We start from the raw sequence: 24857 nt of genomic DNA on the forward strand, positions 1-24857 counted from the left end.
GTGGTGTCTTTGATAAAGCAGTGTTTTTGAAGCGCAGCCCGTTTAGCTTCGACAGGACAAGAGGAAATAAGGATGGGAAAGTGTGTCTCGCGACGGTGCTCCACATCAATACACACCGCAGATACCTGGATGCCTCCCAAACAGAGGAGAGACTCTAAAACCGCCCCTCCTCCCTTTAAACTTACGCTCTTTGATCTTCTCCCTCTTGAATATAAAGACTGTTGCTGCCTGCACCACAGAGAGTTCAAGCACCCCCGCAACCTCTCCACCGTATACTCACCCACCTCAATATCCACACTGTGAGCTCCCTCGCTCTTAGAAAACTTTAGAAAGAGGGCAGGGGAACTTTTTTTTCTCCTCAGCACCAGATAGCCATCTTCACTTATGCTGCAAGACGGAGGAAGGTGGCTGTGCTGTTGTGAGCGGGTAAATTAGTAGGTCAGCGGTTTGAGAGCACCTTTTACCGGCCAAATGATCGCTTTTCTGCCCGTTTATCTGCCTCCATTGCTCTGTATTGATCGAAGTTTTCGTCTTGGTCCATCAAAGGCAGAGGCAAACACGGTGTTTTTTAGCGGGATTTCTTTCAATTAACAGGGCTGCAGCAGTATCAGTCGAAGGGCTAAATGAGACCCAGAGTACCAGGGAGATCCAGCAGGAGCCTTCACTGACACATTCAATCTCCCCGCCTCTCCACTTTTGTTATATCTATTTCAAATCTTTCTTTCATTTGGCTGCGCTTATTACACAGGAACTTGGAATTGCAGAATGGTGTGTGCCGATTTAGTTGAAGTTAGATTGAAAATATGTTTTTGCATATCTACATTTCGAGCATTTGTCATGACTGTGACTCGAAGCGTGTTTGATGTCTCCTGAACTCCTTTTTTTTATGCATACTGATGTTCTATTTCAACTAAATCTCCACGGTTTTACTTTGTTTTTGTAAACAAAACAGAAGCACAAATGCTGATGTGATGCATAACTACCCGATGAGCTGGCTAACGTATATAACTGCTCGGCAATTTGTTTTGAGCCGTTTAAACATATTATATAGCTTCCTGGCTGTTTCCTGGTATGACTTAAATCATGAAGACAATAAAAGTCTTGAGGTTTTCAGTTGCAGAAGAGTGGATGATACTCCAATTGCACATGTATATATATTTTAAAAAAAAGATGAGAATATGGGGTATCCATATGTAAGATATTAAGTCCTCTGTGTACTCATATTTCATCTGCTGCCCGGGCCGTGATTCAAGCACTCTTTCTGTGTCTGTAAGGTTGAAATAAAATGTCAAGACATGCAGGAGTAATTTGAATAAAAAGGGAGAAAAACACAAATAAAAAAGTGTCTTTTGTTTTACATGGAAATTCATCGCCGTGCAATGTTTTTTTTAGAGGCTGATTACGGATGTTCTCCTTTTATACAGAAGCATGACTCACAATTCACTTTTGTTCTAAAATGGTCAGTGTAATTGTCTCCTCTGTCACCATTTTATGGGATTACTTAAGCACCCAATGGCATGTTTATATGATCTGTTTGGAGGCAAAAGTATTTGTGATGTTGACTCGATATGTTGATTGTTACAACACTTTCCAGCTGTTACTTGTGCGGTGACCCTCGGACACTGCGATGGATTTTCCTTGATAAAAGCTTTTGGCTCGTCTTTCACGGATAGTTTGTTTCTATTAAATGTTCAGCAGCAGAAAAGACAATTCTTGGCAGCGCCGCGTCGTATAACCACCAATATAAAGTAGACACAGTGGAGTGGTTTCACCGGTCTCAGCCAACTGGAGGTGGGCGACAGTTAGGGCTCTCCCGTCCCGTGAGAACAGAAACTGTTAACACAGCAATGGCTCCAGCATTGCTGAGTGGCACTAACGGGGGGAGGGGCTGTGTAGTGAGAGGACTCACCTCTCTCTACCCTCCAGTTTCCCCCATCGAGCACAAAAGCTTGCTCTTGTCTCTCGGTCTGGTGTAATGTGCGTCAGGATCTCTGGAATTCAATTACTGTTCCCTTTTACTGTAATCTTCCTGTTCCAGTCATCTGCTCTGGTTGCCAGCCACTGTCACACACGTTTCCCAAAAATTATTTCTTTTATGACCAGCCAGCGAGAGCACAAACTGCATGCAGTCATAGAGCAGATCTGGATCCATTCAGCGCCACCATTTTGCCTAAACCTAATTACGTTACATTTGTGGGAATGTCACTGTAAACTGTGGGGGTATAACGGTGCTGTCTCTAATGAGTGTTCAATTAAACAGAGGGCACCCACAAGGCATACCGGTCCCAATAAAGCCAAGCGAACGCTTCCAAATTGAAACACTCTCGTCTTGAAGTCTTGAGTCAATAATCCATGTTTGTAGCAAAGACTTCACGATCTAAAAAAGTGAGAAGTCTTGAGACTGTCCTCACCAGAAGACCAGGTACTGACTGGCAGATTATTTACCTTTGGACAAAGGCAGGCTATCTGTTTCCATTTGTTTCCAGTCTTGTGCCGTGCTAAGCTAAGCTAACCAACTGCTGGTAATGGCCTAATATATATAGCACAGACATGAGAGTAGTATCAATCTTCTCAACTCTAAACACAGCAAATGAGCGCATTACCCAAAATGTCGGACTTTTCCCTTAAATCAACTCTATGTCCTTGTGGCTGTGCAAAAAATGACATCATAATGGCAGAAACCCCCGGAGGGAGATGGCAAAGGTGGCGTTTGGATGACATCGGAGACCGTTATTTGCATCCTGTTCATTTGGCCGCTGACAAACAAGTCCTGGCGATGGCGGCATCAGATCACATGGGTCTTTTATGGAAAGCCGTGAGAAATGATGCATTTCGTGGTTGAGGCTGGAGGAACTCTTGCAGGGCGACTTGTCGCTTCACACAAAGTTGGAAGAATTGAGTGAGAAGAGGAGGGGGAGGTGGGGGGCGGGGGGGGGGGGGGCTCTGTGGGCATTGCCATCACCTCTGACAAACATGCGGTTGTGTTTAATTATCAAGTGTTTACTCTCCTGCCCCGCACGTCAATCTCATGGACCCCCAAAACTCTGACACACACTGTGGCCCCACACTATTAACTAGAGTCAACAGAGCAATGATCTGTGCCTGGTGTTCCTGTCTTGTGATAGGTGAGGATCTGCCCCCCCCTACCCCCCACCCGCTCCACCTGCCTCTCCTGTCTGCCGGAGTTAATTTATCTGGGTGATAAGCAGGTGGACGAGGGGAGGAGAGGCCCTCAGACTGAGCCGCACTGTCAGACCTGGCAGACTGAGTGACAACGCTAATAGCCCGGCCCCATTAACCTCACCACACGCTTCACCTTTATCTACCGCACAAAAGACTGTTTGTTTGCTCGTTGGATGATCATATTTACCTCGTGATTCGGCGGCCCCAGACATGACGAATATATTTGTGCATTTTTGAGAAGGCGCTGTGATTCACGTGAAGAGCGCTGCAGCTGAAAGGAGACAGCGCTCTCTGAGGCCCCGGTCTGTGATGATAAGGTGTAATGTCCTTCCCCTAATCTGTAACTTCAAAATGAAAGCATATGCTGGTTTCCCTTTTCTTACTTTCAAATGAACAACGTCCTTGCCACCCATTATTCTCCCCTGCTCTTGGCTTACCACTATCCAATACGGTTCAGCCCCATAAAGCACAATGTATCTGCGCGTTGCATTAGTGCATTTAGGCAGTTTATTCTCATCTCGGGGCCATGGTCCTATTATAAAGAAGTTTTTGGTGTTTGTGCACGGCCGAGGCATGTGGTGAGCTCAGTGCTACGGTGCCAGGCACAAGACTGAGAGATATTGCTTTAATTGGAGAGTTACTGATCCTGCAAGGCATTTGGGTGCCAGACGTTAGCATCAATGCTTCTCGCTGTATTCTGCTGCGCAATCACAAAAATGATATTGAGGGGACAGCAGGTGATCCATAAAAGCTGTGTTTTAAAGCCTTGTTAATTATTCTTTCAGAAGTCTAATGAACAATGGGGATAAAACCTTGTGCGGGGCAAATCTATTTGTGGGAGAGGGGGAGCAAACTCTCTTTTAGAGACAGCACTTCAGAGCCTTTACCCCATCTCATCTGTCAACATGAGTCTATAATTATTAAGTTCACACACACAGACACACACATGCTGTGATCATGCCCCTGATATTAGTCTGGTACAATATTTAATCGCCATGTACGCCAACAGGGATGTGGTGTTTGGGTGGAAGTATGTGCTGAAAATGGTGTATTCTGTGCATAATGAAGCAGATGCCGAAGATTATATAGTTTGGCACAGAATTTGAATATGCATAGATTATCCCCGATTTGATTTAGCAGCTGGTGTCTCGATGCGGATGTGTACAGTACATCACTCGCGGATACCGGGAGCTGCAGATTCTTGAATTTCGTTTCGGCGTAGTTTATCATCTTTCCTTGTGTAGAACCGACATCGTATTCTGTCTTTGGCTGGAGAGGGCTTAATACACGGCAGGCCTGCCAGCTCTTTCTCTCCGTACGAGATATGAGGAGAAGGAGATTAGCTAAGCTACCCGTCCATGACCTTGATATTATGATGAAGACGGATAATCGCTTTCTTCCTCCACCTGCCCAAAGCCTGCAAGGCTGTTTCAACAGCAGGCCAGTCACCATCCATTTAAAACAAATGTCTTCTACCGGCGTGCTATTCAGTGTCCTCAGTCAATTAATGATGTCATACGCTAGGAGAATAAAACAAATGCTCGCTATGTACTGGAGCCTCCAGAGACGCGATTATGGAAAGCTGAGGAGTTTAGGACAGTGGCTGCACAGCAGTATGCCTGAAAAGTCTACTTGATTCAAACTTCATTTGCACAAAGCTAAACTGCCTTTAAAGGCTTCACGTAATACAACTGTTTACTAGAATGTTTCACTGTTAACCCTCTCTGGGACAAACACATTGTTAAATCCGTGCTAACAATGTCGTGAGATAAATAGAACGCTCATTATCTGAACCCCCCCCAAAAAAAAGAAGTGTTTGAAATAATGAGCAGGGCACAAGTGATCCGCACTTCATCTTCACCTAACAAAGAGATTAAAAATGCAATGTGGAGCTCGAGCACCTCGCAATCGCTGACTGTACTAAAATAAGTTGCTGTTTCCCTAAGCAGGCACAAACTTCATCTTTCCTTCTGAGATGATGCATCTCTATTGCACGTTTCTAGGATTTATTCCAATTTACAGCAGCAATACACAATATTCTGAATTAGCACTTTTTTTCCGTTTGTAATGAGAAATAAAAAATGACTGTTGATAATTAATTGCAGTAAAATGATAATCTTGCATTCTTTCGTGTTTTCTCAAGTAAATAAAGTCTTTGTTCCGCCATCGGACGTCTAAAATAAATACATTATTGTATGTGATATACGCCGGCTGTAGCTGCTACAGTACGCATATGGACATGTTACACTTTATGGCCTGGTCTGCGTCTGGCTTCACGTTATAATGATGTGTTTTAAACGGTGTAAGCTCTACATGTTTCCATCACGGTGGCACTGTTTGTCATTTTAATGCTCACTGGTCATTCAGCCTGGTCTCACTAAAAGCACCCGCAACTGCCCGCTGCCGGCCGGCCGGCACGTCTTGGAGGAAGTGCTGAGAGGGCAAACCTTTCTTTTACCAGAATGCACTGAGAGTATTGAAGAGATGGCATTAGGACATAATGAGTGAAAAATGTCTCTCTTACACCGGGCCAAGACGCTGATGGGATTTTCATGCCAGACTGAATCTCAGATGCATTCGGCAGACAGCAACCGCTCAGGACATATTTGTTTGTTGCTGATGTTGTAGTTAACAGCTGCTGCTGTATTTTGGAGAGAAAAAATAGTAGAAGGCATGAATTCGGACAGTGTTTTGTTGCCAGGAGACATGTTAGGAAGACACAAGTGTGAAATTCCAGGCTGAAGACAAGAAAATGTTCTGCTGATTTGCTCGAAAATTAGAAACAAATTATTGAAAGCACAGCGCATGACTGTCCATTTAAAGGAAACAATTTGTCATCTGGATCTAATCTGCTTCAAAGTCAAACGCGTTGAATGTGGTTTTCGTGTTTTTCGAGTTAAAATGTAACAACAAACATTTGGGATATCTAATGATTGTGATGGACATTTTAATTATGTTTGTACAACACACATGCTCCACTCATTACGTTAATTTGAATTCAAGGGAAGGGGGGAGGGGGGGGTATCTTCACACGGATATAATAAGTAATTTAAAAGAGAGAGAAATCTGTGCTGTGTCCCTTTCGAGACCTCCTCATTTAAGTCCCTGGATTTGGCTAATAAAGCTGAAAATGCCCTTTGACCGTGAAGTGAACTGATGTTATTTTCAAAGAAAGACTGGTGATTCACACAGCGTGCAGGCTCAAACGCTCTGGAGGCTGAAAAATCAAAAGGGTCGAAAAAAGAAATATAGGAGGAGGAAAAAGGAAGAAATGAGAGAGCGAGAGAGAGAGGATAGAGAGCCGGCTCAGTAGAGACAGAGGAGAGGTAGAGATGGGAAGCAGGATGTGATGGAGGTGGTGGTGTGCCAAAGCTATCCACTGATCCATACCGAAACAGATGCATTTGATCACAGCAAATCTCGGGCTTAGAGCATAAATACATAATAAACAAAAATTAATGGAGGCAAGCGGCATGCATGTGTTTCGTCGGCCTGTGAGTTGCCACTGCAGTGACTGGAGCAGGGCAGAGGCATCCATATGGATGCTGCTTAGAGAACAGACTTGTTAACATATCTCCTTCACCGCTCCTAGCAAAGCGTTACAGAGATGGAATACATATCAGCCACATTTAATAACAACGCCTGTCTATGTGGGAGGGATTTTTCTCCTTTTTTTTTTTTTTTTGTTGAGAGCAAAATATGATACAGCAAAAAAAAAAAAAAAATCCTGCCAAGCATGATGTTCATGCCAAATTGGATCAATATCTCTCGGCAACTGTTACTATATAGTGCAAAGCACTTATTGTAATGTGCTGTACAGGCTATATACAGCAAGTACTCAATACTTGTAATGAAACAGTGATATACAGGGAAATACTTCAACATACTGTGCAACACAAACTCATTTGGCAAGATGTCAAAGGCCCGGTGTTACCCGGTAATTCTGCGAGAGTTCAGAGCAGAGTTGTGGAGGAGAAATGAGCGGGACTCAGAGCTCACATCTCAATTATACGGCTCGCAATTAGAACAACCGTTTTCCCCCACAAGTGCAGCAGAAAACACGAAGAAGTCAAGGATGATGAATTAGTCGAATGATTCCACAGTAATATCGCTCAGAGACGGCAGCCGGAGGAAATTGCCGTTCCCAAGCGAAAGGCCTAAAATTACCCCTTACGATACGGCTGAACTTCTGCCATTATTCGGTGAACCCACTTGTTTGTGTTGGTATCAGTTGGAATCTCGCTGCCTCCGACGGCCATCGCGGCGCCGCTCTCTCGTTCCCTTTTTCCACCTTCTTTCTCTTCTCGCCCTTGCTATAACGAGCACACGAAGCCCAGTGGGATGCTAATGCTGGCTGCCACCTCCACCCCCCCCCCCCCCTCTCTCTATCTCCTTTCCCTCTGTCTGACTGCCCCATCCGAGTCAAGTCTGGGGCGTGATAGAGGTATGTATTGTATCGGCAGTCTCAGATGGCTGGCCACTGCGGTGGAAGACAAAGGGCATGAGGCAAGCATGATAGAAAACACAACACACAGATAATGCCACGAGGCCTCAGGGGTGAAGGGCACAAGAGTCAACCCAGCAGTTCAGCGGTGATCGCTAATTAGTGCACAGCGCTGACCTTGACAATCCCCCCCCCCCTCTCTCCTCTCCGTCAACAAGCTCGGTCGTTGCCACAATGCAACACAGGCTGAAAGAAAAGCCTCGGCTGAATGCGATCTATTGATGGGAGGGAGAGCAGCGAAGAGGCGAGGAGACTGGAATAAAAACATCGCCACAATGCTCGGCGCACTCCCTCAGCAACTCGCTGCCACTTTGGCTTGTTGCGCCCTCATTTGAATGCATTAAGCAACCGCAGAATACGAAAACACAAACCTCAATAAATAAGGCCTGTGTGTTTCAGGCTGTGCCAGTCTGCGCTGATCTGGGCCTTTCAGCCCACTCTGCATGATTAACAGAGGTAGCAACGTTTTGCTTAAATAAATTAGAAAACTCCACTCGCTGTTCACTTTTTAGGGCGAGGGAGATGCACAACCGATACGTCTGTGTTTGCAGAATCTCCAAAGGCGCCAGTAATCGAATTTTCACAGAAATTCCATGTTTACGCCACAACAAAAGAAATTAGATAAAGCGCAGGGAAGCAGCAGAAATGAAATGTGTCTGTCACCAAAATAACTCGATGTAAAGCCCCTCAAAGTTAATATATTAGGGGGGGGAAACAAACTCTTTTACTCTCCTGATGCACAGTCAGCAACACAGAAATCACTAAAAACTGTAGGCATCATAATACATCTCGTCTCTTACGTTTAATCATAATCAGAAAATGTCTCAAAACTATTGCTTCTGTCAGTGTATTATGTGGGGAAAAATTACCCCTTAGAATCTCGAACCGCACCCAAGACCCAAGGAAGCATTCAGCGCTGGGAAGGACAGACTCGACCCTTCATCATGTTGAAAAGCACTGACTCGGCTGAAATCTCATTTGACTGTTATTACTACCAACATATTACCATCACCATTATGTCTCACTAACCAGGGCAGGGAGTTTCAAGCAGAGCTGAAGAAAGAGGGATGGCAACCGACTAAAACGATGTCCCGTACTCATACTGTACCATGTTCAGGACAATAGAATTTAAAATAAGTTAGTGTGGCCGTGTTGCTGCAAAGTACTGTTGAGAAGATGAAAAATGAACCGGTCCACTTTGAAGGTTTATCACTTCATAGTGGTTTGCTTCTAAAACTCTGGAATGTTATCAGGGCAGCGGCACGTTTCTCAACGTCTCACGTCTTGTGGTGTCGACCTTATAATGACCACAATGCTACAGCTAAGAGGATGCACGGTTTTCCAGGTGAAATGTGTGCTTGCGTTGCAAGATGCTGTGTGCAAAAATGGATCCAAACAACCGTACGTTTGCTGCCAAAAGCCTCTGCTGAACGGAGAGGTAGTACTCGGGATGGTCAACGTGACGCACCAGGAACCAGAGATAGCGTCTTTGTTTCTCCACTCATTCGTCTTCCTTGTCAAAACCAGGTGCCTGCATTACCCACAATGCAACCACCTCAACTTCAGTTGGAGATTTGGGGGAGTTATGCTAGTAGCGACAAACGTAGCCTTGAGCCACGAGTCTAAAGCAGAGATGAAGAGCAGGCTACAGATGTCTGTTGAACTCACGTCTGTCTTACTCAACACACCCTTTGTTTCACATCTCAAAATTGTAGTCTGCTTCCCCAAATAAAATCTGAATTCATCAGATGCAGCTCCCTTTGGAGCCGCAATATGGCTTTGTGACACTTTTTTGTTCTCAGATACCAGTAGTACTCCCCAACACCTGAAAACAAACTTTGATGAGAAAATCCACACACTTCCCCTTTAAGTAAAATAATCGAAAGTGGTTTTCTCAAAAAATGTTTGTGGTTAAAATACATTATCACTATTCATCACATAGCGTGTTGTTGTGGAAGAATTGAAAGTGAGAAATGGCTACAACTACGATATAGCACAACATTGCAGGCTTCTACGATCTACGAGAATCGTAACTGTAAGATAAACACAGAGCCACCGGTGGTACGGAAGCATCCCGAACTACAGCAGACACTAGATTGTCTGTAATTAATCTGTGTGCTGTTTTCCTGGAAACAATCCTGCATTCATGACTTTTTCATGATGGCTTTTCATGTATAATGGAAGCCGGAGGGAGTGGGGAAGAATGTAAATTAAGAGTCAAGCTTGTTAGAAGGCCAGTTTCACTGTTTACATGCTCGACTTGCACTGGGTCGACCCCAGTTAACAATTCATGGTGGAAGTTTCCCTTTCTGCCAGCGCGGTGCCCAAAATGCATGTGGAGCCGATAGCATTTCAGCCGCCCGTCTCGGCGCACTCAACCCCCTTTTAGGCTGTCTGTTGCTGTTGTCCTCTTCATCTCCTCCTCCTCCTTCTGTCTGCCTTCTGTTAGGAGACCTGGAGGTCAAGGTCCCTGTGCCACAGATGTGGAACACTGAGTTGTCAGGCCAAAGCACCCGAGCATCAGAACAAGTCAAGTGGCCCAGCAAGTAAGAACCTTGCTATATTTAACAGTGTCAGCGGGAAATACGAACCAGATGTGTGTTTAGTAACCATTAAGCACACTCCTTTATGAGCTCCTCAAGCACAGAACTTCAGGAGCTCAAGTGCTGCATGATAATATCACTTTACAAAAGGAGTCAAGATCTAAGAGATAACCAATGTCCTTGGCAGTTAATGGGTGTCTGTGTGGAGTACAAGACTGTTGTGTGAAGTGTGTCGTGTGAGTCGGCAGCCATAAGGGAACTGAGCCATGTCTGTGTGCTCAGCGGAGTACATCAGGACTGAAAGGGACATCAAAGGGTGACGGCGAAGGATTATGATGAGCGCGAGGTGTGTGTAGGTGTTGGGGTCACTCTCCAGTCACAGGGTTAATGACTACCGGGACGGGGGAGGCCTTCTCCCTCTCCTGCTGGCCATTCATAGCGTGGCATTTCCCTGTCAGCAGAGCAGAGTCTGGGGGAGGGGGGGGGGGTCAGTCCAACGGATAATGGGTAGGAACACAGGAATAAAATTTATCATGCATATTAAACACAAAGCTGGCCTCAGAATATACAGAGTGCATAAAAAGGATGCACAGATTGTAGTGGGAAAACAACAAAAAAAAAGAGGGGAGGAAACCATAAAGAGAGGAAAAGCCCCGCGCCTGAGCCAGCCCTCCCCCAGCTGGGATATGAAGATGACTGATATCTGCTCCACTTCCAGCCCAATCTCTTCACTGCTAAGAGGAGCCAAGGAGAGGAAGCTAAGAGAAAGGAAAGGGGAATTGGGCGCAAGGTGCAGCAAGCTCTTTCTCGAGTGCATCTCAGTTGAAATGCAGACATCGCAGTCTCTCTCCATCACTTTACTGCGCCTCGCCTCGCCCGGCTCGCCCCGTATCTCTGACTAACGCACTCATGTTTGTGGCGGCAGACAAACACCAACATCAGGTCCCTGGGCAGATGTGCGTCCCAGTGTTCCACACAAGAGAACGCATTGTTCAAATGCTGAATAATTACCGCGATAATAATCTCCAGCCCACAAGGGGTCTGAAAATGCATACCTGACATCTGACATTTGGTACCCGTGGCTCCTCTCTCAATCTGCATAATCACATTCATGCCTAATTTTCAGGCATACGGTTAGAGGGATGAAAAAAAGCAGAGGTTGAATATGTTGGATTTTGGTGTGGGCGCTGTAGGAAAAAAAGGAAACCACAATATAGTGTTTGCACATTCAAGGCAGAACGATTTGTCCGTTCATCGATCAGCAGCTATTTTGATGATCGATTTAATTGTTTCAGAGGTGGAAAAAACATTCTCCGGTTCCAGCGTCTCAGATGAAAAACGTTGGTGCTTTCTTTGTTTTCTATAGTTGGAAACTGAATATCTTTGGGTCTTGGATCCAAAAAAAATAATCAGCAGATTGATTGATAATGATAATAATACAGTCTCTATCTGTCTAGACCAAATTGATCACTATAAGAGATGATTATTATCACCGAATTTTCTTTCTTTTGCTTTCTTTTTCTAAACTAATGAACGCTTCGATTTTGACTAAATTTCATAAGCTTCGAGAAAAGCTATTTTTTTCCTGTCATGTCAGGTAGCCAGCCAGAAGGGTTACAGCGAGGAAGAGTATCAACGGAGTAGAAACATTAGAACTACCGTGGTTCCATTTGTTCCCAAAATGAACACTGTAACCGATTATTATGAGCAAATTTACACAGCATTTGTACACTGATTGTGTCCCAAGCTTAATCCATATAAACAGATGGTGATTGTTACCGTGATCTATGAGTGATTTCAGCTGTACAGTGTGTATACAAAAGGTATCAAAGATTGTGTGAAGACCTTCAAGGCATTGTACTCTACTTGTTACCTTTGATGTAAAGAGCCTGTAAGTATGAAGGGGCATTTAGACTCGACATAATTGCTTCTCAGCAGTCGCTGTTCAGAATCAACTCGGATGGAACAAGAGAAACATTATTGTCATTTTCAAAAAGACGTCAACGTACTAAGATCAGGTCAAGAGGAAACCTCCGGTTCTCACTCAGTGAAGCCGTTGCAAAATTGCCTTAAACTTGAATTCTCTCTAACAGCCAGTATCAGGGCGACTCCTCTGGTCTGATTGCACAGAAGGTGTTGTACTTCACCCTCTGTTGTTACTTCTGGTTTCAAAAAACAAGATGGTGACGGCCAAAACTTCAAACCCGAGGCTTCTAACTTCAGTCAACAAGCCGGTGTGTGACGTCACGGTGACTTCTTCTATGCAGCCTGTGGATCAGGAACAACAACAGGAAACAATACAGCAGCCCCGCTCTGGACTTTCTGAAAGGACACATTGTTTCCAATACTATGGATCATTTTCAGGCCATAATTAATTTGTACAAATGCATTTACAGATTACAGTGCAGTCAACAACTATTGGGCCGTGTAGGTTTTTCATTGTTTTGGTTTTGTACCGGAACACATGGGGTTTGAAATGAAACAATGGCTGTGATGATAAAGTGCTGTTTGAGGGAATTCCCGCCCCCCCCCCCATTTTGGCTCACCAATGTTGGGCCGATCTTAATAATTAATCATACGTATTGTTTTTATAATTGTGATATTTGTATTACGCTTTATTCTAGTAAGAAAAAAAGCGATCTATTCAATACTTTGGTAAAGACCTTTATACAAAGATTACATTACCGTGTGTTTTTGGTATTGTTCCGGTATATGAAGAGCAGTTTGATTGTTGGATGTACTGAAACATCATATCGAATAAAAACACGTAAAAAGGGATTTGACATCAATGTTTATCTGTGGGTTGTAGTTTGAACCTCTTTGCTGCCATGAAGCAGCTTGCATTGGATCTGCCACACTGCCACAGCACAATATCAATTACCTCAGTGGTGTGTATGCTGCTGCAATGCACACTAAGCTTTTTCTTCGTTTTCACACATTTAAGACATTTATACGACATTAGGAGATAACAAGTTGGAAATGGTGAGAAGTGATTAGGCAGAGAGGCAGAGCACTTGACAGATATGAGAGACGCAGTTACTCGCCGTTTAGCACTTGAACAGTATGTCTCAGTCTGAAGGTAGAGCAACCCCCCCCCCCCCCCCTCACCTCACCACAATACATGGCCCACTCACATATTCACAGCTCTGCAGAGCAGCTTGGCTCCAGCGTGAGCTCCAATCCCTCTCATTCTGAATCATGCTGTGTTGGGACAGCAGTCCAGCCTCTCGTATTTCCTCAAAAGCACAGTCACTGATACAAAGCTTGACTGGCAGCCAGATCCATCTCTGTGGCTTTTTGTTCCCTCCACCGGAGAGCAAAGCCCTTAAAACCTCGATGGCCACTCGTTCCCCTGAAAGCGTATTGTGGGCTTTATGACTGAGTGGCTCAAGCGAAGTGTCACCCAACAGAGGATCATCTGATGCGGTCTACCGCGGGGTGCCTGCGTTTCATGTGTTACACAAGGCTGACCCAACAATGCAGCCCCCCCCCCCCCCCCCCTATCCCTTTGTTTCTCATTGTCGAGCTAAATGGAATTAAGAGCTTTTCTATTGGGATCCTTTTTTTTTCCTGCATTCGCCCTTTTGAACAACCTGAGGGGGATTTTAACATGCTATTACCCTTTGACACAGTGCTGGTATTGGAAGTAGGAGAGTCGTGAGGTATTTAGCCAGGGCTCCAGATAGTGAAATGGAAGGCAGGAAAAGGCCTGCTCTCTCCTGCGAGAAGAGATGGAGAGGGCGCCTGGGGGCAGCAGGGGTGGAGGGCCCCAGCCTGAGCCCCGGCCAGTGCAACCTGCCACACACAGCCTGAATCCCATTTATTCCCGGTGACCTTAAATAAAATGCTGGCTACCCCTGTGGGCCCCATGTGAGGCCAAAACCAAATGGGCTGTGTTCTCCGCTCTTTCTACCCCACTGCTAGAGAAAATGAGCTTTATCTGTGGGGGAACTCGGGGCCATGGGACTGAATGCCCCCTTCCCCGCATGAGTTTCCACACAAACTCTGCTCCAGCCGTTAATCTGCAAAAGCTGCCGTCTTTTAATAACTGGCTTTTTGGGGTTTTTTGGAGTGCTACAATATGAAAGCCTTTCGAGTCATTCAGCAAAAAGTTTCAGCTTATATATCACGAGGACAGCTAGCGATTTGAGACATGTCGAAATGTCTTTGCGTGAAAATGTACATCGACGCACGCTCCCCAAGGTGACATGATGGGGGCTGTCTGACAAACATGTAAATTAATTACTGCAAAGGAACCGATAAAAGAAATATGTAATCCCAGTTGATTAAGTTAGGTTGCCAAAGCACTGGGAGGTGACAAGTATTAAGAGAGGTGAGAAATTGTTAGACGAAGCTCAGTGTGTGTCTGTCTATGACTGAAGGATTCACAGCGAATAATACAATGTATCACATATTCATATCGAGTGCTTTGATATTTGGAACCAGTTAAAACCGGTATCTGTAATGTTTTAGTTCATAAATCATTCATTGCGAGACAGAGCCAGTGGACTGGAAGCGTCAATTTCACACCACGTTTGTATTTTCATGCATCGAAATCAAGCATAAGCTCAGTTGTATCACACTTCGCTACCTGCCACATTCGCCATGGATTGCATTGCTGGATTCACATAAACAGCAGGCGTGCACATTGCTTCAGACAGCTTGCCGCCGCCAATGATGTGTAGGAATTGACGAATCTCACCTTTAATTTATTCATCTTATTTATTAGTTGCTTTGGTGATTTGTATAGACCATACACACCTTATTTCTTTCACCTGGGACTTCAAAAATACGTTCAATTTCCGGTCCGAGCTAAGAAAGTCGGCCATCCATCAAAGACCCCTCTCTGTGGTTTTTCAAGTGCCCACTACACGTCCGTGCCGAGCCGAAGTCTGCATGAGCCGCTCTAATTAAAGCGGAGTTAATCACAAATAGCTGGATAGGGCCGCAATTGAGGCATATGTTAAAGAATGAATTACTAATTAGAGCGGGCAAGCATTGAGACAAGCCCCAGACTGCTTGAGAAGTCTCGGCACGTTACTAACATATGAAAAGGTATAAACAAACAGCAATCTGGTTGTTTAGCTCCTCCATCCCACTTACAAGGATCCAATTATGGCAGATCCCTGGAGCCGCCAGTACAATCAGGCAAGAGTGAGTCGGCGTTATGATTAACTGTGAAGGCCACATACTCTCTGTGGCTGCTCCAGCCAGCCAGCAGGCCTCCTTTGACAGGGGCGGTTATGTGGCTCAGTGAGCCCCAGGACTCCAATCCCCGAACAGGCCATTGGAGAGCCCAACACAACAGAACACGACAACAAAACACACAGGCCCGAGCCTCAGATACTGCATTCAGACTGTGTTGTAATATGTACAAGCTAATTCACTGGATGGCTTGCTTTTATAGGGCGCCCCACAGGGTGCGGTGTAACACACAATTAACACTGTAAATTCCTTGAACAATGCTCATGGCAGTGATGTGTAGGGGGAAACGCACCTGTTCACGACTCAGCGCCTGATGACTATAAACCAGAAGAGGGGCCCTTACATTTGATAATTGCTGCATTTTTTTTTTCTTTCACACCAGACAGAAGAAGAAAAAAAATGCAGCAAAAAGCTGCCCAAGAGCTCACAAGCTAGGATATTATAGAAACCGCTAATCTTCGTTGACAGCATTTTGTCCGATCAGCCGGTAGGTTTTTTCAGCCGTGAACCTCCATCTGTGAACACCAAAAGCACAGGTAGCTTCTAAGCAGAATAGCTGTTGAACAGGATAATTCTATATCAAATCATTTCCAGTGAAGCCCACATCCATACATCCAACTGTGCTTTTCACCGCACTTTCAGCGGGAATATCAGTGTGCAGCCGAGAGGTAAGCTGGGCGATGGATGAAATGGGCTTTTTTTTGCCATTCATCATTCAGTGCTGGAGGTCGTGTACAGTTAGCCATCTGGATCCTGGGGAACTGTAGAACATTCTCCCTGATACCAGACTGCAAGGAGCAGTTGAGCCGGAGACGTTCCTGTGCACAGACAGCTTTTCCAACAGAGATAATGAATAAGAACGACACAAAACAAATTAATTATATAGGTACAGGTACAGCTGTGTATACAGCGTGATCATATGACATTAAAGAGATATTTAAATGGATTTTTCTTCGGTTTCTCTCCACAAGCAGTGCGTGGTACACTTCTGTAAAATCAAACGAGAAAGGGGATCAGTCAGATCATCACCAGCCATCCGGCACTAACAAGAAAGACACCTACAGACACACAACTGGAGGTGAACAGCATGATACTGTCGGTCCACACACACACACACACTTACAGGGCCCTCTGCAGGTGGGAGGCAGCATGATCCAGCATTCACTTTTAACCTCTGTGGTCTAAGATACTGACAACACCATGCAGCCCACCTCCGATGCCTTTGTTTTCTTGACTCCGAGCCGAGAGGGCCCCCCCACTCCACTTCAATTCGAGGCTGTGATTCGTGCCCGTCCTTATTCTAGCAGGAGGCTCCTCTTAACCTTAAGCTCAGTCCAACGTTCCACTACTTAACCCAATCGGAATCTTGACCCCCTTGCTCGTTCTCAGTTTGTACTGCGGCTCATATGCATGCGTGTGCATTTGTGTGTTTTAAAGTACAGTCTGTTAGTACAGCAGCAACCGCCAGCCAAGTCCCCTCCCCAATGATTAATATGCGGGCTTATGGAGGAGCTGCAGGGACAAGGGGGAGGTCGAGACTGGAGATTTCTCTGTGATTTAATTAGTGCATTCCTGGCAAATTCTCCATCCATAATTATGGCCAGGGTTCTTTCTGACCTTTCTGGTATTTTCTGCATGTTTGGCTTTTATCTGATCATGTTTTATTCAGGATCTTTGTTGTGTACATTCTGTTCAATCTGTCTCTGCTGCTCCACAAACCCCCCCCCCCTCCCCCCCCCAAGAAAAACACTTTACAGGATGGCCAAACGGCACTTCTATCCTTTATGATTTCCCTTTGATTCTTTTTCTCTCCCCACTCTATGAAATTACAAGGTTGCACCATGAAGCAATGGGGCCAATGTTGCACTGGCTGAGGAGCTTGTCCAGAAGGCAGGCATACATATTTATAAACATGTCATTCTGTTTGCTTTCATAAAATTCTATTTTGCACGGATGAGGAGGAAAAAAGAAACATGTGAATAGCTTGCCGATGTCCCCATCAGCCACCCGACGGATAGAAAAGACTGTTTTTCTCCTTCGAGGGGTTCTTTTTGACATCAGGGAGGAGGCGAGAGGCAGAGTGAGTAAAATGTATATTTTAGCTGGAAAAGGATGTGGGAAAAAAAATGACAGGAGAAAGAAATCAAGCTGTTCGAGTTAAGAGCTTGCACATCAGTAAACTCAATAACAAGGATAATACTAGCTTATGCTAAGAGATTAATTATGTCAAACTAGTATTTGTATGCTGGAAATTGTTCCACATCCTCAGTTCTTAAAATGTATGGCCGAGAAAAAACAAACTCAAGACAGAAATAGGACGCACGAGACTGTCGTGCTCTATGAGCCTTACTGCAGACATCCACACATGTTAGCAAGCACACACTACAGACGCGATGAAGACTCATCCATGCATGCACATAGGCACACGTGCATGCACGCAAACACGGCCCCTGTCACATGAGCAGAGGCAGCGCTGGGGGGATTTGGGCTGCCAGGGCCCCTGTAGTGGAAGCGATGGCTTCCTTTTTGCAAGGCTTTCTTTAGTGAAAATGCTTAAAACGGGCCAAACGAGAGCAGTGCTTATCCAGCAAAATTGCTGCTAGATGGAGCAGAAAGTGCACAAATTTTCTATGACACCCCAGTAATGAGGTTTTATATTGACCCAGGCACAGTGAGTGGAAGGGCTCGCCGCTGCTCCTCTTCTCCTAAACTCAGTCGACTCTCCTCAACCTCTATTTAGGGCCCCGCCACAACACAGCAGTATGGGCTCAAAAAACACACACACACACGACTAAACGAGGGGGCACTCATCAAGTATTCATAAACCTACATTATACTGCTGCTTTTCCCTGTGAGAAAATAAATGATTTCCCCTCCTGTGCGGACGGAACATATTTTCTTCCTCATAACATCAGAGCTGTATCTGCATGTAACTGTGCTGCTCCACCGGGTTCTATGGCAAACTTAAGAGCAGACGGCAATTTAGGTGGCTTTATTTGGCGGCCATGCACGCACACACACACACACACACACCTCCCCAATATCATGTCAAGTTTAAACACTTTCAGGTGAGTTTTGCTTACTTGCCTCTTTCACTTTGACGTCACAGAGTATAGATTTAAACGCTCCTCAACTACAACTTTTAATGAGATTAAGGCAGAGTCAGGACTGGAGATGTGGGGCACACGATTATACACGGGTCAAACGCTTTGCTCTCCCCAATTAATTTAGAGCTGGACCAATTGGACAATTAACTGAGTCGTCACTTGAAGGAAAATTGCTGGCCAACTATTTTGGTAATCGATTAATGGTAGCTATAAGTAACTCTTTACTTCTCTTTGCTTTACGTCGTCGTGAACTGGATTCCTTTAGGTTTGGGCCTGTTGCTCGGACAGAACGAGACATTTGAAGGCGTCAGCTCGGGCTCTGCGAAATTATATTTTATTACATTTCGTGGCGCAAACGATTAATCCATTAATCAAGAAATTAATTTGCAGATTAATCAATAACGAAATGAATTGGAAGCTGCAGCCCAAACTGTTTATTAAATCTCCAGAGCCAACAGCAATTATCATCTTCTAAAACGACGTTAACTTTTTTGCCAATGCAGGGATTTTTTTTAATGCAATTTGATGTAACAATGTTTGTGGTTCTGAGGTATTCATATTTATATTTTGCCACAGAGACTCTGCACCTGCAGAGAAGAAGCCTTTTCTCCTCAGGGAAGCCAGCCAGGACGCTCCTCCCCGCACATTAAACTGTCTGCTGATTTTAATGGAGATGAGAGAAGCTGTGATTGGCCATTACTGAAGCCTGCACCCACTCCACCTGCTGAAAATATATTCCTCCACAACCTGCTAATATGTATCATATTAATGTTCTTATTCTGGATAATCCTCTTATACGGTGAAGAAAATTGCAAAAACATCGTCGTCCCCCCCCCCACACACACACACACACACAGGCTTGTGTTCACTCTTAAGAAGATGAGATGCAAACGTTTAACACGTTTAAAAGAGAGAATAAACATAATGTAGCATTTTATCTTTCGATGGTTTAAAAGGAAATCAATTCTGAGCATATTTTGCAAATGTTCCCTCCTCTGATCCTGTATGTCCTACTTTCATTGGTCACTGACAAAAGTGCTCATACCATAAATAAATGGACTAAATGTTAATGGACTGACTGTAACTGTTGGCTTTTGTACAAAACTGTACAAACACAAGTGCAGATGCTTTGATAACTGTGCATGCTTTCCCGTTTGATCAAAATCTCCCCGAAGACATCTCCCTCCCAGAATCCTAAGTGCCTGAGGCAGCGGCCCGTGATGCCCGGCTCCATATCCTGGAGCTGAAGCGGGAAAAGGTCAGCTCTGGATGTTTGAGGAAACCAGGGGAGCTGCTGCTGATCTCTGAACAGTACACTGTGTTCATACAGTAGCACATGTGTACCGGCTTAGCCCTAACAATTCACACGCAGAAAGAAAGAAAGACTAAACGCGAGCAAAGGCACAGCTCAACTCAGGCCTGGCGCTCCCAATAGCAGTGTGTTCGTACGTCCATCAGGATAGCATGCACCAAGCTATTTTAAGAAAATGCACCACTAGTGGGTTTTTGCAAAGGCTGCAGTCCTCCCTGAATTAAAAATGTATGCTTGGATGGAAGTAATGTTGGTATACATCATAATTATTACCTTAAAGGGAAACCCATATCATTTCAAGAGAGGGTTATTCATAAGAATTATCTTTGGAAAGGATTTTATGGGTTCAGCGAGAGTGTTTGCCTTGCAAACTTCTCACCGCCGCATCTCGGGCCATTTAGTGCTGTTTTCTGTTTAATCTGTCTGAGGTGCCAAGATTCAGTCCGCGCTTTCTGACAAGCGTATACGCCTCAAAGGCCACTCACAGTGCATTGAGAATGTTTTCTTTTTGACAGACATCGAAATGTGACCTTTAAATGATTCTTGTTATCAAGGAAGCCGAACAAGAAAATCGATAGGATGCAGCTGCAGAGGAGGGATTAATGCGGGGCAAATTGATCATTCCATTTCATTTTCATCTTGATTTGATGTGCCAGCCATACACACCTAATCTGACCACACACATGCTTTTAACACTTCACAGGAGAATCCTTTGAGCAGGAAAATACAACGAGCTCAACCAGCTCTGCATCCGCAAAAGAATGATGGGGCTGGAGCATGAGCCTTTACTGACAGTTAACCTTAATAATAAAGAACCTTTTTTTTGTTCTTTTCATCACTTCTCTGTGCTTTTTTACAGTGCGCCTCAGTGCTGTTGCTTCTCTTCACCACAGGGAATACACGATGGCAAAGCTCATTGTCTGTTTCGCACAGTTTATGGGTCCATCAAACTGCACAAACAAATACATTCATCATCAGAACACACTGATAGATCATTAATTATTGTACCTCGCTGTTGGTGTCACACGTTGTTGAATCCTTTCATGGGTAATCACGGCACTTCGGCAGAACTTTATTAAACAAAGTGATCACTTACAAAGCCATATCTGGACGCGTAGAGGCACCGAGTCGGAGGAGATAAAAGCCAATATTTTCAGTGAGAGAATCTTTCAGTAAACATTAAAAGGAATATCTGCCACAGAAGAACTGCACCATTTTCCCGTGCCGCTTCCCGTACACAGCTGAGATCGGGGTGGGGGGGGGGGGGGGGGGTGGCGCATCACCAGTGAAATGCCAGAGCTCGACAGATAACGGCGATAACAAAGACAGCAAATCTGGAAAATGAAAAATGGCACATCTCTTCTACGAGGAGATACATCAGTGTTTATTAAATCAATGCCAGACAGAGGAATCTGAAGGTAAAATAATGAACCACTTACAAATGATCTTTGCTTCGCTGGGCCTTACCTGATCAGGGTGTTCAGGGACCACCAATGCGAGGCATATTAGGAGAGGTCTATTAATCCTCGAGCTTCTCATAGCTGACTATAAAATGTGTGAGTCCTCTGTGACTTGGGAGACACATCCTTTTTAATTTTCCAACCTGAAGGAGAGATGAAAAAAAAAGAAAAAAGAAGGCAGCCAGCCACGCGGCTCTCGTTGATTGGGTGTGAAAGTTTGGGTTGTCTGTGTGTTTCTGCTGTAACGGTGTGGATATTTCATTATGGGGCTCTGGGACACACATTACGCAGCTCTGCTACCTTTCGCGCGGCATCCATGGCAACTGGGGAGGCCCGCAGAAATGTGCTTTTAATTGAGTGACATCCAATCAGGCGGTGAAATACAGCGGCGGAGTTAACAAAAGGGGTCAACGAGGGACAAGGACTAGCAGCTGCAATCGCCGTCACAACACAGCGCTTCAGCTGCCGCGTTGACCAACCCATATTAGTCTGGTTTTAATGAACAGAATTACAGGGTTGGAGGTATTCCTCACAAGATCCTCGGGTGAATGTGTGATTGGATGTGATGAGCCCTTCTTAAGACTACACCAGCTTGGGGAGGAGGCATGTCGTTGATGTGCGGAAATGACTCAGAGGTCTCACATGCTTCGCCTTAACACATATTAAACAGGCTCCAAAGGAAATGTTCATCTTCTTTTTTTTCCTCCCCTTTCACTTGTTGGAAGTAGTATTTCCTTCTCATTATCGGATGTTGAATCAGCGCACGCGGGGGGGACACCATCAACTCGTCTGTGCTGATGGCACTCTGTGGTGACATACGGAGATGGAGGGGGTAAAGGCGTAGTCTGAGTAAATCTCCCGCCTGCGCTTTGGGGAATCATTGGAATTCATGATCTTTTCTCGGTGTGCTAACAATAATCTTCTGCTCGCTCCGTCTCGCACATCAACCGGGCATAGCAAACACTTATCTTCACCGAGTCTCAGCGAGCGTCAGCTTCTCCTCACCATGCAAATTTCGGAGGGGCCGCGTCGCTCCTTTTTGTATGTCAACTATGTCCTCAACCTTTTCCAGTCACTACCTTTCATACGGCTGGTGGGGGAAGGGGGGGCTGGGATCTCACGAGTGGCTCGACACATACCTTCCATTCTTATGGAGGAATTTACTGTGATGGAAACGGATCCTCTCAGACACATGTTAACGCTCTCTACGTGTCTCTGCCAAACAAAATGCCCCACTCCGGCAGCAGCTCTGCCCTCACTGCGAGAAAAAGTACGAGGTGCTTTTGTTAAACCGGGTATAACAAATGTTTCTGCAGTAAAAATCTGCTGGATGAATAAAATGCAACCCAAGACAAATTTGTCTGTGTTCGTATATTCCGCTATGTGCAGAACTGCAAAGAGAGCTCTTAATTGGAAAGGCCTTAGATGGATGCTACTAGCCTGTAGTTCATGCGTTACTCGCGCCTGAACTGTTGTCATGTGCGTTTGATGTGATCACAGCGGTGAACTCCTATTTCTCGGAGGGGTTGCTTTTTGTTATTGCTGCTGGTGTTTGTTTTTTTTGACTGGCCAGCTCATCTGTTGTTTTTAATAATGTAATGGCGGAAACTTTGTTCGATGGGAGCTTTGAGCATATGCTCTACATGCTGATGTCATACGTTTTATGTATTTTATTGTGTTTTATGCATCTTGTGTTTGCGTTTGTGTGCATTCTAAGACAAATTTCCCTTTGGGCACAATAAAGTAGAAGTTGAAGCTGAAGTTAACATTAAGACAACAGATGGATCTGATATAGTAAATTTCCACCGCAACCACTAAAAGAGGTGCTGAATATGTTATGAGTACCAGTGAAGACAAATAAAGATATAACCATACGCTCAGGTCCATAAATTAATGACTTGACGTTTTAAGTGCTCTCTGTCATTCTGTTTCGTCTTAACATTTACGCCATTTAGGCATAAACTTGGCACGCGTGAACAAAAAGACATTCACACACAGGCCTGTCTTGGTTGAACCGCCGATGGTAAACATGCACAGCTAGTGTGCCATTTACTCCGTATCTTCACACTTCTTCATTAACATTCGGACAATAATCTGGTGGTTGTTTTGTGATTGCAATCACATTTCAAAACGTGTGTGAGGCGGTGCGTCTTATCACACTCGTGGAATTACGGAAACCATTTCATCTGCCTCACCTCCAGCGTGAAGCTTTGACGGTGTCAAGTGGGAGACGACAACCAATTAAAAGAAAATCAGTCAAACAACTGGGGGTCAGATCTCAAGATGCTCCCAATCACTCATAATTTCCCGTTGTTATGCTGCATTTCCAGTGCGACTGATTGGAGTCTGATAAATTGGTGCTCACAACGGTCAGTGCGTCTGTATACCGAACGTCGTCTCATTAAAAATAAAACCCCGATGACGTCTACCGCACCGTCGAAAAACACTCTGCTTGTCCGTCTTGTTTGTGAATAAATAAAAAGGCGGCCCCTCAGAACTTGACAATGTTGCCTTAAAACAAACGAGGGCATGGGTAAGAAGAGGTGCGGCACCTTTAATAAAGGTGGGAAAGCCGGGAGATGATAGGAATGGCAGGTCTGGCAGGACAAGGCAGTCGTCCTGATAGTGTTTCTGTGCACGTCCTCCTCTGTTAGTCATTACTGTGTGCAGACGAGGGGTGATGTTTACTCTGCTGAGACAAGCAAGTCCACTGCTCTGGGTTGCAACCTTGTGACTTCCCTCTCCTTCCCGCTGCCAGCTCTCCTAACGTCTACGCCCGGCCCTGCCACTCCGTGGGCTCGCTGGCCTTATGCTGCTGCTAAATGCCAACCATCCACCAGGATCTGGCTCTGGAATTAATCCGGCAAAAATAGGATGATGCATTACTGTGCCTGGATGGTTCGCCTGTTGGGTGTTCGGTTGAAATTTCAGGAAATGATAGCATAATGCACACAAGGGATGTAACGCTGCGAAAACATCGCTGTGCCATATTCCCCTTCCCCCTGTCTTTAGTTTCCTTGTGTTGTCATTTTCAAACATTACCTCCACCCACACACAAACGAGAAAAAAGGCAGAGGAAGAGCGAGGCGGTGGCAGAGACTTACTGCCGTACACAACGTAGGAAAACGGGGAGTTGTAATCCTCGGTAATAGACGGAAAAAGAAATCAATGAAAATATGGTCGGATGGTTTATCATATCACGATGATGATAAGAAATGAGAGGATGTTTAAAAAAAAGAAAAGACGTTCACAAACACAATTGAGAAATTATTTGTGTGATGCTAATGGCTCAAGGACAGCGGAGGTAACGGAGCAAGACAAGAGTGAAATAAAACAGGACACAAATAAATGAACAGGTGTAAAGTTACCAACAGAAACAATCGTAAGAAAAAGGCAGAGACACAGAAGCACGTTGAGAAAGACAATGATGATGGTAGATAATGGCAAAAAGGGGTCAAATCAATCAGAATGCACCAAATGAAAAAAATGAAATGATTACCAAGCTTATGCAGGAGGTCAGGGGTCAAGGGGTCAAGTTCAATA

Source organism: Melanostigma gelatinosum (genome assembly GCF_949748355.1).
Source record: "Melanostigma gelatinosum genome assembly, chromosome: 8".
Taxonomy (NCBI): domain Eukaryota; kingdom Metazoa; phylum Chordata; class Actinopteri; order Perciformes; family Zoarcidae; genus Melanostigma; species Melanostigma gelatinosum.